The sequence below is a fragment of the Pungitius pungitius genome, chromosome 1, assembly GCF_949316345.1.
Source record: "Pungitius pungitius chromosome 1, fPunPun2.1, whole genome shotgun sequence".
Taxonomy (NCBI): Eukaryota; Metazoa; Chordata; class Actinopteri; order Perciformes; family Gasterosteidae; genus Pungitius; species Pungitius pungitius.
In genome coordinates, this window is record NC_084900.1 from 9,190,117 (window position 1) to 9,207,654 (window position 17,538).

The following is a 17,538-nucleotide window of genomic DNA, read 5'->3' on the forward strand; positions in this document are numbered from 1 at the left end:
GTACATCTGTGTGGAGTCTGAGTGTGTGTGAATGTAACGTGTGTTTCAAACTGTGTGGGAGAGTGTGTGTGAGTTGCTGGATTGCTGATACCTTCACACCTGTGTGTGTAGGGAGGGTATTGTTTGCTATAAGTCTATGTGGGTGCAGATGTAAGAAATAAGTTTGTGTGTGTGTGTGTGTGTGTGTGTGTGTGTGTGTGTGTGTGTGTGTGTGTGTGTGTGTGTGTGTGTGTGTGTGTGTGTGTGTGTGTGTGTGTGTGTGTGTGTGTGTGTGTGTGTGTGTGTGAGAGAGATTAGTGCAGACAGAAAGAAAGAGATGAAAGACATGACATGGCTTTGCAGTACAGTAGAACAAGAGAAAAATAAAGAAAGTGTATAGAGAGATGTGAGAGTGAACAGTCAAATTAAGAAATTAACGATGACCTAATGATGGAGATAAAAAGAGAAAGAAAGTCTAGAAAAAGCAGGCGGGGCCTGACGGAGAGTCTGGCCATGTCCCAGCTTTGTCTTTGGTCTCAGGGGAGGGAGGCTGGCACAGACAGGCAGGCTGGCTGCTCTGGCTCAGCTCCAGGCCACACACTGTGCCACGCTGCCCAGGAAAGGCCCACAGTCCGGGTCCCCCCCCCCCTCCAAAAACACTTCAACGGGCCCCGGGGGACCCATTGTGCCCCCCGCTCGACCACTTGACACATCTGGTCCCCACAGCCTGGTGAAGACTCGTTCACCTTGGCACTGTGCTCGGGCTGCGAGAGAACCACCCCGTCTGCGGTCTAACCTGAGCTGGAGGGGCGCAGAGAGGATCTCACACATATATACAGTACACACACACACACACTCACATGTACGCACAACCGATCAAGTTGAACCGCCTTGAGGCAATTCTGGAAACTGGGCCAAGCTTTCCAAACTACGCTTAAATGAAAAAGGGAAAGGCAAAAGTCTCTGAATCAAAGCCAGAAAATTTTCAGACTGGTATCAGTTGAGCAGCTGCAGCAGAGGCCTCTGAAGATCAGACTTCAGTTGAAAGTGACTTGGGAAGAAAGCAACCACAGCATTCAGCCCAGAGCTGCTCACTAATGAACACTGTTTTTACAGCACTTGCTATGACTGATTAAAACCCAATGAAACCTCCCGCATGTCAGACATACTTTCTTCAAATTACTAGAAGCTATTCAATGCTTTGTGTTCCTTTTCTCTTCCCTCTGACCTCTGTGAGTGCGTGTGTGTGTGTGTGTGTATAAGTATAGAACACATTCAAATCCAAAGGATCATCATTGTTGTTTGGTTGGAAAGCATGTAATAGTACATCATATTCATCATAATGGCATATAGCAAAAATCAAATAATATAAATCCAAAACGCAAACATGTATGCTCCCTCCATTTCAACGGTTTCCACCCCTAATTAAGAATCTCCCCATTCCCGCTCAGGTATTTGTGCTGGCTACATGTGTGTGTGGACATTTCATGCCCCCCGAAGGGGCACATAGCTGATTGAACTCCATTTTCCAGCTGCCTAATAATCAGCCTTTCTCTGAAAGATGGGAGAGGACATTTGCCTCAGCGACGTCGCAATGGGATAAGATCACTGATAAACGGAAGAAAATATGGTTTACTAATGTGTGCTTTGTTATGTATATACATGTTGGGACAGGGTGGAGACTGTGTGTGTGTGTGTGTGTGTGTGTGCGTGAGTTCACCCATATCCAGTGTCTACAAAAATGACCTCTGTGTTGAACGTACAATCACTAAAGCTTAAGTTACCACCAACCCTTCCTCTCTCCCTCTGCTGTTGAGATATAAGGTTACCACAGGCTCCAGACAGTGAGGCCAATACTCCTGCTCCTCCCCCACACCTGACCGGAGGAAAGAGAGGAGGCAGGGAGAGCGGGACAGAAAAAAAAAGGATGAGGGAGCCGCAGAGACCGGCAGGGCAAAGATAAAGAGGAGGATGAAGAAATTCATTGGGAGGAAGGGAGGCAGCGAGGGAAGGAGGGCTGGGATACTGGAAGAGGATGAATAGAGGATGAAAAGAGACATGAGAATCACTGATTGTTTTGTCCACCTGTGGGATGGCCAGGAGGAGAATGGACAAGGGACACACACACACACACACACACGGGATGGGGGCAGCCACAGCAGTCAATAGACGGAAACCTAAGATGGCGGAAGATGGGGGGGGGGCCCCCACGCCTAATCAAGCTTTGCTAGGGGCCCCATAACATAAGCGTCATTCGCACACAAGCACAGAAAGACACACACACACACACCTGATCCTGCCCAACCCCCAAACGAGCCCTTTATTGATGAGGTCACAGGCTGAAAGGTCAAATCGCAGTGACAGAGAGAGATGTAGAGAATGAAAAGTGGCGTAATGGGAGAAGAGGAGAGAAGAAACAGCAAAAGCTGGTTCTGTTGAACACATTCAAATTGAAGACATTTAATTGACATCTTGGGGAGAGGAAAAGAGAATGGAATGAAACTTAACTTTAATAATTAATAAGTTCTTTTTAACTCTGTGTAGTTCTTTTACAAATGTGTGTGTGTCTATAAAATAACCTTTACGGTTATGGTGACATGTGATTTGAAAGCGTGTTCATTTATTTGACCCAGTGCTCCAAGTGGAAACAAATAGGTGGATGCTTTTTCCCATGAATAAAAGCTGCAGAACAGCTGAGGAAGTTGTCTATGGATTTCAAAGCTAGAGTGATTTCATGTTCAGCTGTGGAAATAAAGTTCCTCTTCTCTCTTCAAAGCCAGCGTTTCTTAAACTGCTACAATCTTCTCTCTCCCTGTCTTCTTTCATCTTCCTCCTCCTCCTTCGAATTTCGACTTCATCGCCTCTCTGTGGAGAAGCAGTTATCCAAGGGATGATAAACCTTACACTATGCTGCAGGGAAAGGACTGGAAGAAGAAGAAGCGGAGAGAAGTCCACCAGGTTCGAGGGAACTTTTCTGTGTCAGTTTTTTTAATTTATTGCCTCATCAAATGTCGCTATCTACCAACGACGTTTCATTATATGCAGACAATGCTGCACACAGACAACAGGACCTAAGAACACACACATTGTAATGCGGTGATGAGAACTTGCCATGTCTGAAACCAACGGATGCTCTCATTCGTTTGAACACGTTTCTGATTTTCTTGCCCCCAGATCGTTCTTCTTACCTCCCCTTTGCTTTTCTTTGTCTCAGGCACGGCAAGCGGAGAGAGTGAAAAAAACAGAAAAGGTAGAAAGTGGGAAGGAGACCGGGCTTTTCGTCTCTTCTAGTGAACTAGAAGCAGAGATTGTGTTTTTCTGTTACTTCTATTTTTAGACCGGTGCACAAAGGCTGACTGCTTAGTTCTCCTCTAATAAAGCCTAAAGTGTCATGTTTTCCATTGTTGCAGAAGTGGAAAACATGTGCGCAAGTGTGCGATTGTGTGAAAACAGACCTGCGCTCCCTAAAATGTGCCTAAACGCTCTCATTCCTGGTTCTTTTTTATTTGTGTTGTCTGTTATGTGAGTACCTTTTGAACAGACACATTAACAGCAAGAGGAGCAAAGTGATAACCCAAATGAAACCAGTGGGAGAGCTACAACCCAGCTGGGGCTGTTGTTTTTGCACGCGCACGCACGCACGCGCCTGGTAACGCCTGTAATTGCTTTGTTTTCACATGTGAGTGAGTGCTACCCCCCCCCCTCTCCCTCAACCTTCCTAAAGCTGACTTTTTCCCAACCCTTTATCTTGCATTCTGAATAATAGATAGTGGGGATTATTATCAATGAATGAATGATCGGCGACTAAGGGACGGCCATGGTGTGCGTTAAGTCATCTGAAAGGCAGTCTTGCTCCATTAGGGGAGTTTGATTCATAAGTAAGAAGCATCACTTCAGTGATTCCCCTGGCTCAACAGATCCATTACATACACGCATGCGCACTCAAACACGCACAGAGTAGAAAAAAAGGCAAGGAATGACAGAGGAAGGTGAAAAGAATTTTGCCGTGAGAGAGAAAGCTGAACAAAGAGAGGATGAGAGCCAGGAAACAGGAAGTGTGGAACGAGGAAATGAGAGGAGGAGACAGGAAAAAATGTGTAGAAAGAGCAGATGCTTTGTTTCTGCTTCTGTCAACTTGTGCGATGACGTAAAATATTCCTGCCTCTCCAAAAATGGACAAAAGCCGTCATTCTGTGTGTTGCTGCTGCCTCTTGGCCGGGTTTGATCATTGAGTATCACTGAGTACAACATACTATGGATCTCCTTATACATAGTGCTTGACCAAGATATCAAACTTGGACAGCCTGGAGACCAACATGCACATAGCAAATGCTAAACCCCCAAGTCAGACAGCCAATAACTCCTACAGCACCTCTGTCATGATGAATAATTGATGATGACTCTTTGTGACTGATGCTAACCCACATCTTATGAGTGGATGCAAATGCAATACCTCAGCCTACTCCTCTGTGTGTCATTAACACGCATAATAGCACTGGAGGCAAACAACGTGACATTAGGAAAGTCAGACAGATCCGACTCGGGCTTCAGTCATTCGGTTGTACGTTCAATAGGCGGAAAATTAAACGCTGACAAACTCATGTAAGAGGTGTAAACTTATGTCTTTTTCAAATCTCAAAATTGTCTCAGAGATTTGACGTCTGCTTGAAATATACGGCACTCTCTTATCCTGAAACCCTTAGAAAAACCATGTTGTGGCTTTAGTACCACTAACTTACTCTTACGTACTGTACGTTAGTAATATTATAGAACATAGTAAAAACCTGAGTAGACCATGAAGACCATTATCTTTACCCTGGATGCGTAAGAGTTGGCATGGCAACCACGAAAGCCCACAGAGCCATACATTACGGGATTCCCCAGCAGCGAGTTGAAATATGTCATTGACATCTCATCACATTACTTGAAACCAGCCATCTTGTTGTGTATCCACTTATGCATCCTGAGGACTAAGTGAATAACATGTTTCTTCTTTATTCTTTATTATTGACTACATCTTTTGACTAATTGCGGGATCAGCAGACTATTTGATTATGACGTCAACAAAACTTGTTGACGTTGTACTTGTGTTTAGCGAGCTACAGATATGTATGCTGTTCGGTTAATAGTGGCAATGACCCAGCAGCTGGTATGGGGTACTAAGAGGGTGGAGGGGTGGTGTTGTGGAGGGGGGTTCAGCCCGACGTGACGCCAGGGGTGTACCCAATGCTACCTGGCGTGCATTCAAACACACCCCACTTCAGCTAGGTCCCTAGAGAGCACCGCGACAACCAAAGGCACTAAACACAACATGCTACACCTTAACTCTTTCTCTCTCTGTAACTCAGAAAGATACAAACATAACAGAGGTAAATACAGTACGAGAGCACAGGCATATAAAGAAATAAACCATGAAACAATCGCCCTCCTAAACAAACAAACAAAAACCCTGACAGATGCACAAACACACATGAATAAAAAAACAGCCACAGACATGCAAAGTTACAGGCATGCATGCAGGATAACACACACACACACACACACACATATATTTGTGTGTAGGGCTTCTTTAGATAAGGACCCAGCCCAGCCCAACACAACAAGCTGTATGAAATATTCAGTGAATTTTTCAACATGTGCTCTTTCCCTTTTCACACGTGTAGATGTGGAAAAAAAAGATGTCGGGGGAGAGCAATGGGGAGACAGGAAGGAGGGGGAGAAGGAGTCAATGAGGGCAAAGGCAGAGTGAGCAGCATGAGAGAACGGACGAGCAAGCCAGGGACTGACTGGGAGAGAGAGAGACCCAGCTGATTCTGTTCCAAGCTACTCCCCTTAGCAACAGCCCTGGCTCAGCCTGCATCCCATTGGCCAGCTGACAGCATGCATCACAATCCCATGCATGGCTCCACAGCCAATCAGGGGTTTCCTTGCAACTCTGCAATTTGGATTTCATTTTCACCATGGCAACACAACCCTGGGATGTGTAGTGTGTATGTATATACAGGACTGTCTCAGAAAATTAGAATATTGTGATAAAGTTCTTTATTTTCTGTAATGCAATTAAAAAAAACAAAAATGTCATGCATTCTGGATTCATTACAAATCAACTGAAATATTGCAAGCCTTTTATTTTTTTAATATTGCTGATTATGGCTTACAGCTTAAGAAAACTCAAATATCCTATCTCTAAATATTAGAATATTTCCTCAGACCAAGTAAAAAAAAAGATTTATAACAGCAAAACAAAATCAAGCATTTGAAAATGTCCATTAATGCACTCAGTACTTGGTTGGGAATCCTTTTGCACGGATTACTGCATCAATGCGGCGTGGCATGGAGGCAATCAGCCTGTGGCATTGCTGAGGTTTTATGGATAGCCAGGATGCTTCAATAGCGGCCTTTAGCTCATTTGCATTGTTGGGTCTGGCGTCTTTGAGCTTCTTCTTCACAATACCCCACAAATTCTCTATGGGGTTCAGGTCAGGGGAATTGGCAGGCCAATCGAGGACAGTAATGCCATGGTCAGTACACCAGTTACTGGTGGTTTTGGCACTGTGGGCAGGTGCCAGATCATGCTGGAAAATGAAATCCTCATCTCCATAGAGCTTTTCAGCAGACGGAAGCATGTAGTGCTCTAAAATCTCTTGGTACACAGCTGCATTTACTCTGGACTTGATGAAACACAGTGGACCAACACCAGCAGCTGACATGGCTCCCCAAACCATCACTGACTGTGGGAACTTCACACTGGATTTCAAGCAACTTGGATTTTGCTCCTCTCCAGCCTTTCTCCAGACTCTGGCGCCTTGACTTCCAAATGAAATACAACACTTGCTTTCGTCTGAAAAGAGGACTTTGGACCACTATGCAACTGTCCAGTGCTTCTTTTCCATAGCCCAAGTCAGACGCTTCTTCCGTTGTCTTGAGTTCAGAAGTGGCTTGACCATGGGAATACGGCTATTGTAGCCCATTTCCCGGACACGTCTGTGAACAGTGGCTTTTGATACCTGGACTCCAGCTTCAGTCCACTGTCTTTGAAGCTCCCCCAAATTCTGGAAGCGACTCTTCTTCACAATGCTGTTAAGGCTGCGCTCATCTCTCTTGGTTGTGCAGCGTTTCCTGCCACATTTCCCCCTTCCAACAGACTTTTTGTGGATGTGCTTTGAAACTGCACTCTGTGAACAGCTTGCTCTTTGAGAAATTTCTTTTTGTGTCTTACCCTCCTGATGGAGGGTGTCAATGATGGTCCTCTGGACAGCAGTCAGATCAGCAGTCTTCCCCATACTTGGGATTTAGTTTACTGAACAAAGCTGAGTGTTTTTCAAGGCTCAGGAAACCCTTGCAGGTGTTTCGAGTTAATTAGACGATTCAAGTGATTAGTTGAATACCCTACTAGTATACTTTTTCATAATATTCTAATATTTAGAGATAGGATATTTGAGTTTTCTTAAGCTGTAAGCCATAATCAGCAATATTAAAAGAATAAAAGGCTTGCAATATTTCAGTTGATTTGTAATGAATCCAGAATGCATGACGTTTTTTTTTTTTTAATTGCATTACAGAAAATAAAGAACTTTATCACAATATTCTAATTTTCTGAGACAGTCCTGTATATATATATATATATATATATATATATATATACACACACACACACACACACACACACACACACACACACACACACCAGACTGTATATACAGTGCAAAGTTGATCATCCAATGGCAGACAAGCCAACCCAGCTTACTCTGTTGCATATCCACACCTGTGAATGTTTAAGTGCTCATACCAAAGTGATGCAGAGTGAAGAACACAAGAGATCTGGAGTTCATCCTACACAGACACACCAGGAGATGCTTTGATCAGTGCTCACCGACACTCATAATGAGGAAAAGAAACACACTGTCACACCTCACGATTTCTCCATCTGCCGGTATGCATCATTAAAGTCAACCATCCTTCTTAGTCGTTCTTCCCTCTCATGGTTGAAAGGGGAAGCGTCGAACAGAGTTTCCTTTCACACATGTACAGTGGCAATTATTATGTTGGTGCCATTTTTAAAAAGGAACTCATGTCATTTTTATGTAAAAACTGTTCTGGCAGATTGCCTATTACTTTTCTTTTATATCGGTTATTTTTCCATTTCTACCATTATTTAAACACTCAAAGAAAAATAGAATAATAGAATATTATAATAGAATACAAGAGGACATTCCGCTTGTTTAACCAAGCTACCCATTAACCCATGACCCTCTGACGCTCACGCCCTGTCCCCCTCCCCGACCCGGCTACATCCACATAGGGTTCAACCGGGATATCGGTATCAAATGTCCTTACGCTTTGCATTTTTCACACGCCGTCATACCGGTGAATAGACCTAACTGTTGTCGTTCTTCGGCAGGTAGAAAAAGGTTTTGTACATCGCTCACCGCTGGGGCGCAGCAGCCAAAGCGAGTTGTCTCACGTGTATTGAGATTGAGTCATGTTTATAACAACAAAATGACACGGACACAACAAGGAGCTGTGTGGAGTTTGTTTTGTTTTGAAAATCCGAACAAAGAACAGAAAAAAATGTATTGCAAAGATTGTTGTGCTGCTGGCATTGCCTCTGGTGGCAACACTAGCAGCACAACAGCTAACAAGCTAACCTGCTGGCCAGTAGCGACTGTGACTTGGGCCATACAAAATACTGTGGCTTGTAGTTTTGAACATACAGCTCAGCCCTAATCTAATCTAATCAAACGGTGTACCAGCATAAGATCTGTTTACAGTATGAACTTCTCACATACCATTCATACCGGTGTTACACCATAACAACTGAAGTTTTACTTTTACACGTCATCACAGAGCGCCCGGCGGTCGGTGCTAGTTGTCTTAAGTGTGTCGAGAGTGAGTCATGGTTATAACTTTATAACAACAATGAATAACCCACAACAGCTTGTGACACATAAACATTTTGTAATACTAATAATTGTACATTTATTTATAGCCATAATCATCAAAATTATATCAAAGGCTTGAAATATCTTACTTTGCATGTAATGAGTCTATATAATACATTAGTTTCACCTTTTAAGTTGAATTACTGAAAGTAATGAGCTTTTGCACAATATTCTAATTTTTCAAGTTTTACCTGTATGTCACAGGTAATGCAATTTGATGTAAAATGATGTCATAGGATATTTCAGCATTGCATTATAAGTTGCCTTGGAAGTGCTTTTTACAAAATCTAATATTTAGCCCTTTAGTGGTAGGTTTGGCTCACATTGCTGAAATGTTGGTATGCACACCACAGCATTTGTATTTCAACAGGAGAATGAACGCAAACACACCTCCGGGCTAAGGACCAAGAAGGAGAGTGACTGCGCTGCACCAGATGACCTGGCCTCCACAATCACGCCCCACCTGTCATCAAAGCAAAGGGTGGCTACTTCGAAGAATCTAAAATAGTTCCCTCATAGCTTTGATGTCTTCAATATTAATCGCCAATGTAGAAAAAGACAAAACATTTAATGAGAGGGTGTGTCTAAACTTTTGACTGTGTCCCCATTCTTAGAATTATGAAGCGTTATAATAAAAGCTTATTATTAACTGAATAGCTATAGCAGTCTACATAAGAAGTGTCTGTTCATGATTACAATAATCCAAAAGACACTAATAACTGTTCAAAGGATTCCTGTGTCGGTGGAGAAACTAGATTCATAAGATGAATCCTTAACATGGCACTTCATACATTTCAAACAGGCAGGCTTAGCGACAAGGTACCTAGCCATGTCCTCTTTGTTCTCTCAGTGTAAAGGGTGTGAGAGAAGGATACAGAGTATTAATGATATAAAGACATGGAGAAAGAGATAGAGGGAGGGCAGAAAGACAAAGACAAGAGGAGTATTGGGAGTTGAAGAGAGACGTGTGAGACAGAATAAGCCGCAGGAGGAACAATGAATAGCCGTTCCTCTACAAACAGACACATGATGAATAGGCTCGCTGCATAAAAAGCCAGCATGGCTGTTCACCCAACAGCATGTATGGGTTTGTCAGAACGTCAGTGTGTAACTACAGAAGCGATTCATCTGGGCCACTGTGCCAATGACCAAACCAGAGGTTGACATCCAGTATCACTGTTGCCTCCCACAAAGCAAAACATAGCGAGCAGCTCCCAGAACAGCATTCTGGGTCAGCTGTCAAACTGGTAGCAGGTAATTAAAAGTAATAGCAGCGCTTCCCATCGGGTTTGATAATAGGCGATGTATGTATCCCACCAACAGCAATTAGTTAGCCAATTACCTCAGGGCTTAATTATAATTATCGTCCATAGGAAGGCTACACGAGTCACAAAAACAGGCTCCTATGGCGCCCTTTGTTTATCTAAGTGATCAATGATTAGCATGATCACTGGGAAAGGTCAGCACCTAACATGAATGGCTCGCCATGTAATTGACATTTCTTCTTTGCTACGGTTAATTGGTAAAAGTAGCAAGTGCCGTAGCAATTAACGGTTTGAAAAAGTGCATATTAGAATGCCACAGTGTTGTTAAACATCCCAATGTTGTTAAAGGTCGACAAGCCATACCTCCCTTAAGGCGGGAGTCACGTTTTTAGTGAGTGCTCCTGAAATGTTAACACTGAACGTGTGTTTATTCTCTTAAACACTGTCGCGGTGAGCTTGCCTAGATACGTGTGAATGATGAGTGTGATGGTAACGAAAAGTTGGAAAAATCAATGGAATTTATCCGGGGTTCTTTCCAATGGGCGTGTGTGCGTGATGCAGCTCTCAGAACAGCAGGCTCGCTGGCAGAAGCTGCTCTAATCGAGTTAACTGTGGTAACAGGATGGCAGCTGGCTTTCCAGGAATATCCTCTCCTACGGAGCGCTCCTTGCGAGAGGATTTCACACATACATGCACACAGATAAGCATGCACATGCGCATGCAAATGCACCACTGTGACTTATCTTTTCGGTTTCCCGGCTTTTAAAAATACACAAGATGTGCTGCAGGGGTTTGTGGGGTAAATGTGAAGTACATGTACACACATCGAGACAGGCGAATGGACACATCCATTTGTACGTTTCCACACCAGCTTCTAGCTCCGTTGTGTCGCACTCTATACTCACACACATTACACATGCGTTGACATGATTTGTGTGTGTGCGTGTGTGTGTTGTTTACCAAAGCTGAGGGAGGATCAGTAAGTGAATGAGTCTGACTCCTTGAGTGTCTGGTAAACTATGGACACACGGACTTTAAAGCCCTCGGCCATATGATTGCCCCGTTTAAAAACTTCAAATCAATGACCAGTAACAAATGGAGAAGTTGTGCTTTGTATCAGTTTTTTTGGAATAGCTGATAACTCATGTCTCACTTGATCTCAGGTATTTTTTGAAGTCTGGCAAAAATGTTTACAGAGGGAAGGGAGATCACTTTAAAAGCAGCTGCTCAGGCAGAATTAACCAACTTCTTTTTCACTAAGCCTTTTAAATTAGCGGTGAGTTAGTTCTACTAACAAAGTCAGGACATGTGCACAACTTCACTGTATCTGTAATGCTCTATACGGCCTCCACGGACAACCTATGACAAAACCATGAAGGTGCATTACCGTAGCTACTGTATTTCTGTGTTTATGAAAGGGGAACAAAAGGAGCTTGACACCAGCGAGGTAAATTCACTCAATGTGCAAATCCACAAGTCAAGTAAGAGTTGTCCAAATGAAAGGCTTCAAGCTCGGGATTCACATCTGATCTTTAGGATCCCTCACTTTTTTCTTCCTCTGCAGCCTCCCTCCTCTCTCTCCCTTTGCTGGCCTCTCACACACAAAGGCAGTGGTGGAGGAGGGAGGGAGGGGGTAGAAGGCACAAAGGGTTGCGAGTTGTAGGCTTGCCCTGGGGAGGGAGGGTGAGGGGAGGGAAGGGATAGGGGGGGGTAAAAAGGGGTCAAAGGGGGGCCAGGGGGGGTTTTGGAGAGCTGGGGGGTGGGGAGAAACCTGAGAGTCAGAAAGCCAGAACAGGAGCTGGGGCAGAAAGTGGGGAGCAATGGTGGGAGGGGTGGAGTGGGGGGTGCAAGGGTGAGAGGGCACAACATAAGACAGCCAATAGCTGCAGATTTTTTTTGTCTCCACTTTGAGGGGGGGGGGGGGGGGCAGAGGATTTGTTCAAGAAAGGGATTTAGTTTGGGAAATGCACATCCACTATCTACCAAAGCCTGTGTAAGCGTTTTAGCAGCCTCTTTTATTAGGCAAATAGTGTTGACGTCTGGTGCTCCGATTGAGCATCAGCGACTACTACAACGGCATTTTTCTTCTTATAACACAACAAGGAGGTTTTAATTGTCGATTTAGGTTTCTAAAACCTGCCGGAAAATAAATGGGGACAAGGCTATTGGGCAATAGAATACTAGTTTCCCTACTACACGGGACAATTGTTTCAAGTGATATCAAAGATGGTCACTGTGTGAGTGTTTATCTGTAAACAACACCAATAGATACGCAATAGTTTGTGTGATCTTTAAGGTGCAGTTTGTAAGTCTCTAGTTTTTCTCATGTTTATTTGTGTACAAAATGGGCCAAATAACTCTACACTACTATGAATTTCATTAAACGGTTTCCTCTTCCTCAGAATCCAAATGTGAATGCGATGTCTGGCAAACTCTGGGGGCTAGCATTAAAAAGCAAGATCACTGCCAACATTCTACAGATTTCTTTAATACAAAAGCACCCCTTAGACGTCACCCGCACACACCACATTTCCTCAACTTAAACTACCACAGACTCGCACTAATCTTACACCATCTGACCTCTCCTAACTTACTCCAAACCACCGTGGGGCCCAGAGACACAAGTGCACACGTCAACACTGAATCCCTTCATGGACGTCCAAGTATAAACATAGCTACACTATTAACACACACACACACACAGGCGGAAGAACCGAAGCACAAGCACACACTGTACAAAACATACACACAAATACACAGCATTCCAACAGAGGCATGTGACTGTTTCATAACAAGTGCAGCAGAGGACAGGAGGCATGGGGTATCTTCCTCTGAAAAACTCTCTCACACACACACACACACACACACACACACACACACACACACACACACACACACACACACACACACACACACACACACACACACACAGAGAGAGAGAGAGAGAGTGAGAGAGACCTCTCTTTGCAGGAAAGTTACATAACCACATAGGAAGAGCAGCTCTCTTCCTGCACACTTTTCCGTCCTATATTGAGCTTCACTTCCTTCGCTCCTGCCATTTCTGTTCTCTTATTCACTGTCACTTTACGTGGAATCAGCATTTCTTGAATGAGATTTTCTCAGCTTTTGTTTAAATGTGTTAGAAGCCTTTTGAGAGCAGACACCGGACAGCTAAAGAGTTAATGGACAATGGGCCATAACAGACCTCCAGGAGGCGGATGATGTCAGCTCCACCTCTTCTTCTTCCCTCCCTACGCTACTCCTCCCTCAGTGAAATCGCTGATGATGACAGAAGAGGCGGACGGTGAAGAGGAGTTTCTCTCCCTCCCTCTGCTTCCTGTCCTAGTCCTAAGTCCTCACCCACTGCTTCCTGCCTTCGTCCCCCCCGGGCATCCTGAGTCACCTCTCTCTCTCTCTCTCTCTCTCTCTCTCTCTCTCTCTCTCTCTCTCTCTCTCTCTCTCTCTCTCTCTCTCTCTCTCTCTCTCTCTCTCTCTCTCTCTCTCTCTCTCTCTCTCTCTCTCTCTCTCTCTCTCTCTCTCTCTCTCTCTCTCTCTCTCTCTCTCTCTCTCTCTCTCCTCCTTCAAATCTGTTCTCATTTGAAGCAAAAGCACTTTTTAGCTCTTGCCCTTCATTCTCAAGGTCTCAAAAGATTTCACACTTGATTGTATTCAACATCTGGGGAACAGCAGCAGATGATAACTAAATAGCTACACTTTTCTATCACTGCTGTGACAAATTGAAAATCGAAATGAGATGAGATAAATAACTAACATATTGTTAGAAGTGCTAAAACGCCACTGAATGGTTTGTGAGCATGAATCCTTTTCTGTGGTGCCTCCACAGGGTGTCTGGCACATGGATTGGAGCATTCAGAAGAAAGAAAAGAAGGCGAAAGATGTAGCAAAGCAGATGGGATAAGCAGATGCCAAATCCAAATGTCCTGTCCTGCGCCTAGTCATGAACAATCGCAAACAGTCACCTGCTTCTATAGAAGATGACAGAGTCAACAGCAATGGTCATGTTGTATCACATGATATTTTTAGAAAATAATTTAATTTGGGTGTTTCTGTATCATCCCCGTTTTGAGACTAAATGTTTAGGTTGCTCCCCTTAATCAACATCTACAGTACAGTGTACTTATTGTTGTCTATGGAGTGCTGCTGCTCTGCAAAACAAAGTTTTCCAGCTGAACATATGTCACTCATCTACTAAGTCTTAAACAAGATCCCTGTCCAAACAAACGGTCCAAGAAAACTAGTCCCAGATGCAGCATATGGAATGAATTCACTTACAACCAGCCGATATCTAAACTCTGGTGTAAAGGGTGCTGCCAAGCTCTGCAATTCACGCACGGTGACATCATCACGGCCTTAGATTTATTAGGAGTATTAAAGTACATTTTATGGAATCGTAACAAGACAAGAGGGAATGTCACACTCCCAGGCTGTTAATCGGACTCCCGTTCAAGGCTCATTATAGAAGCAACATATTGCACATATTTCCACCAGGACACAGCAATGCCTAGAGCGTGCACACCTGCATGTCTCGGAGACAGATGTGAGCTGATTGACGGCGCTGTTTCGTTGATTGATGCCAGCGCCCACAGTTATGGCTTCACTAGACGATGTCATTCAGCGTACTCGCTCAAGATGAGTCAGTGTTCCAGATAACGTGTGACATTCACTAAACAAATGACCACATGCCGTTGGTTTAAGAGACACGGATCTAGCAAGGGTAAGAGACTACATTAAAAAACAACAACATGATCAATGGACTGAATTTGAATATGTACCAACTGCCGTATGCAAAACAAGGCTCCTTGTTGTATCATGCCTTCACTGTATCTGCATTGTAGGACCATGAATAGTAGTGGAGAAAAAGTTGCAGATTTGCAAAAAAAAAAAAAGTCACTTGAGGAATCAACCCGTGTGCATTGGAGGAGTATTGTTATCAGATTTGCAAATACTACTTGCATCCCTCTCTCCCTCCGTCTTACTGCTCAGTGTCATATTTCCTACAGACACGCCTGCAGACAGACTGTGGGTTATATGTGTGTGTCTGTGTGTCCATCTGCAGTCATAATGGAAGGTTTCTACCCAGCCTTAAGCAGGATCCAATGTTTTATGTGCATGTGCATTTATGTGTGTAATGGATCCAATACATGGCCAGCTGCAAATGTGTAATAAAGCTGAGCAGGCTAAGTGATGGAAAACCCCAGGTGTGAGGCTCGGTGGGATCCTGGGAGACGGCAGCATTAGGGAGAGAGAGATTGTGTGTGTGTGTGTGTGTGTGTGTGTGTTGGGGGGCTGGGCGCACATCAAAACAGTGAGTGAGAAAGACGTTGTGGTGTTTGACATGTGTGTCATGAATGTTTGAGAACTGTGTGTGAAAATGAAACCGAGCTGGTGTTAGGTTAGGTGTGTATAAGCTTAAATAAGGGTTTTGAAAGGATGCAGCTGAAGTGGGCCTGTGTGTGTGTGTGTGTGTGTGTGTGTGTGTGTGTGTGTGTGTGTGTGTGTGTGTGTGTGTGTGTGTGTGTGTGTGTGTGTGTGTGTGTGTGTGTGTGTGTGTGTGTGTCCAGTCCCAATGGGTTTAGTGGCAGTGTTGAAAACGGTAACTCCTCTTTGGAAACAGAGACAGACCTGAGCTACACAAGTTATGGCTATTGGAACTATTAGCGCCTTTAGAGGACCGATTGACACCAATACAACAGGTGGCCCTAAAGCAGAGTGGAAGGTAGAAACCCAGCACCAATAGACAACAGAAGAAATATTTTGGTGTGGCTTTGGGTATGAATTAGTTTATTCTCAACAACTGCCCTGAATAAAACAAACTTTTGGACTCAAACCGGCTCCAATCACATATGGTAAAAATAATCAATGACTATAACCTCAAACAGTGCAAAATCGGTGGAAATGGAAATGCCTCTAAATTTGGAGAATGAACTACACAGTAACAGAGATTGTACATAAACATATTAAATCCATTTTCTGTTTCCATTGCTAACATTTGAGCTAGTCAAACATTTTATTGTTCTGAAAGACATTCAGGCAAAAATATCTGCTGGACAGACAAAACAGGAATGACCGACCTCCCAAAATGAATAAACCAGGATGTCACGCACATCCCTAGTGTGACTGCAAGCAGGTATAATTCTGGATTAAGGGTGGAAAGTCTTACCTGGAAAGCTGGGTGCTTGAAGCGAGATGCAGATGGCTCCCCTACAGAAAAACACAGCAAGTGAACAAGGGTTCTGATCTGGATCCGTCCAATTAGTCTGCTGTTCTTTGCCATCAGTTATCAGTGTAGCTGTGGGAAAATACCTTTAAATATTATTCAATTGTTCCGTTGACTAAGTAATAGAAGAAATAAGACATTTCTGACTAAAATTCTATGAAATCAATCTGGCGAGAATTGTTTATTAAGTAGATAATTCACTTGGGTAAAGCTTAATGAAATAATTTTTTTAAATCCAGTCATACCATCTGTAAATAATGCCATCATTTCCAGAGTATGCAGTCCTTCTTGAAAAGTGGCAATGGCAGTTTAGACGCTGCGCCAATCAGAAGGTTCATTTCACTCATGGCTTCAGTCGGGGGCCGGGAGTTCTTCAAGCAAACCCCAACGACGCTTTGCCATTGTCCTCACTCCTTCTCTGCCAATGACAAAGCAATTTATGTATTGACATTGTTGAACATCAAAAAAAAAGCAATCAGGTTCAACATAATGATTACTGACATGATTACTCATCAATATGGAAAATAAACAGAGCACGGCGTTCACTGTAAGCTCGATGGCCATTTTGGTGAAAAGGCAGGGAGATATTATGTACGTATAGCTGGCATGGAGAGAGAACACAGCCTTCTATCCATCCCTTCACTGTGAGAAATTAGCAGCTGTTCACCAAGGTCACGCTCAGATTTGGGCTGGACTGCAAGAATGTCGCCATCTAGGGGCGAATTGGCAGTCTTGCAATATGTACAATTTCTAAAGCTTTGAATACTGGTGCATACATGTCAGTGTTGACATGTCATTGCCCCCACCATGAAACTTCTCATCTGAATGAAATGTCTTTCAGTGGTAGAAGAGCAGCAGGCGGGAAAAACAGGTGATTTCACAGTGGAGATGCTCCCCATCCAGCAAAGGGAAAAAGGGTACGCAACTTAACTAGTTGTCCCTGAGATGTTTGAATGTTTAAAAAGGGGATATGCACATCAAATTACTGTATTACTGTACGTCGTTGTATGCCTGTAAAGCTTATACACAATACATCTCAAAGGCTCAGCCAACCATGCAAATGGCCATTGGGTACCTTTAGGTAAACAGGTGTATTGTTTTATTGACTATTTTC

The 17,538-nt window shown here is 43.6% G+C and overlaps 1 protein-coding gene across 1 annotated transcript in view; it reads right to left on the reverse strand.

Annotated features, from left to right (window-relative positions):
* kdm6ba (lysine (K)-specific demethylase 6B, a) overlaps window positions 1–17,538 on the reverse strand; it is a 76,375-nt gene that overhangs the window by 56,165 nt on the left and 2,672 nt on the right. The window contains exons 2-3 of the mRNA XM_037480570.2: window positions 16,670–16,842; window positions 16,368–16,408 (exon numbers count right to left, since the gene is read on the reverse strand). The gene's annotated coding sequence lies outside the window, so the exon portion shown is untranslated. The remainder of the gene's footprint in view (window positions 1–16,367; window positions 16,409–16,669; window positions 16,843–17,538) is intronic.